At 27.2% G+C, this 1,659-nt stretch overlaps 1 long non-coding RNA gene across 1 annotated transcript; it reads left to right on the forward strand.

The window, feature by feature from the left end:
* The first annotated feature begins 229 nt into the window (after positions 1-229).
* Positions 230-893, forward strand: LOC141602600 (uncharacterized). The gene is made up of 2 exons (XR_012524550.1): positions 230-371; positions 578-893. It is a non-coding gene; the product is annotated as an uncharacterized LOC141602600 (long non-coding RNA).
* The last annotated feature ends 766 nt before the right edge of the window (positions 894-1,659 follow it).

Consider the following 1,659-nt stretch of genomic DNA (forward strand, 5'->3'; position numbering starts at 1 on the left):
TTAAATATAGGCCCGTGCATCGCACGGGCATTAAATCTAGTATAGTATATATTAATAAAGGAAGCTTTTTTTGAGCGATTACAGAGTCTCCACCCATACTGAAACACCTAAGATTAATAAATAATGATAATTAAATGTAAATGAAAAAAAAAAAAAAAAAAAAAAACTATAAAGAAACGTACATAAACACAAAGTCCTAAAACCTATCAAATTGCATCACTGTTAGCTATATTGATAGGCATCCAACTACTAAATCTTTATCTTCCCAACTCTCTCTTAAATTAAAAATTAAAAAAGAAATAAGAGTTTTGTTGCATTGTAAACAATACACATATCTATAAAAGATGGTTTATACACAAACCACTATACAAGTTTCGTTGATTTTCTTTTGCTTTTCTAATTTTGTGTTATGAAGTCTATACTATTTTACATTATATTAGTCACATATATTTGTTATTTTAATTTTAATTGTTTTATTGATATTATTGTTATACCCTATTTGCACATTACTTTCTTTTTTTACGTACTCACAATTCATCATATTCATTTTGGTTTTCTAATTTTTTCTTATTTGTAGGTCCTATGCTTTAATCTTTGTCCGAAAGGTCCCAGATATTTGAAGATAAAACATTTGAAGGTTTCATTTGTGTGCCTTATTCAAATAGGAATTTGAAGATTAAACTTGCGTGGCGGTGAAGTTGACGATCATAGTGGAAAATTTCTTGGTTAATATTTATGTCTTTGAATTAGTTTTAAATATTTCTCAATTTCTATTAATTTCTTTATAGTCGTGTTCTTATCTTTCTGTTAATTTTTCTGCTATTGTTTCTAAAGTAATTGAATGTAAATGCACAAGAAATTAAACAGGTAGTAAAACTGAAGTATTATCTGTTTGATTAGTGTTTCCATATAAAAAGTAAACATTTCAAGTTTTTACGGTAAAACTTTAACAAACCGGTTTTTTCCAGTTTTGATAGAAATTCTAATCGTTGTGAAATACGTAAAACAAAGAATGTCGTTGAGAAGAATATGAAGGTAAGTTTGTTTAATGTTAATAAAATAATTACAATGATTTAGCTATAACCTACACGTATAACATACTTGAATTCCTAATAAATTTGCTCTCTTAGAAGTTTTTAAGGTCTCATCTTGTGTAGGGCAGTTTTACACTAATATAATTGTAAAACGGGTCTAAACGCGACTTTATTAGTGGATAAAAGTGGTTATAAAAAAACGGTTTTACGATAAATTTGTGTAAAACCGCCTTACACAAGTATATTTGAGCCGTTTATGTCAAAACGGCTACAATTAAAGTTTAATCTTCAAGTTTAGTATACTCATTTACAAACGAATGTCTTTGCCTTTTTTTGAAAGGAATATTAGATCTTAGATATTTGTCCTACTTCAATTATTATGATCTTGAGCATAAAATTTATTTGTATCAAAATTTCAATATGTTTGAATGAGATTTGTTTGCATGAGATAATACTTGAGTTATTGAGTACTATGTTTACTCAATATTTACCCGAAATTGAAATTTAAGAGGTGTTATAAACTCAAAAAGTGGAACAATAGAATAAATCTTATACAGTAAGGTAAATTATCAATTTATCTTTGTTGATGGGTAGGAATGCCATTTTTTTACGACCACATAGCATA

This window comes from Silene latifolia, chromosome 9, assembly GCF_048544455.1.
Source record: "Silene latifolia isolate original U9 population chromosome 9, ASM4854445v1, whole genome shotgun sequence".
NCBI lineage: Eukaryota > Viridiplantae > Streptophyta > Magnoliopsida > Caryophyllales > Caryophyllaceae > Silene > Silene latifolia.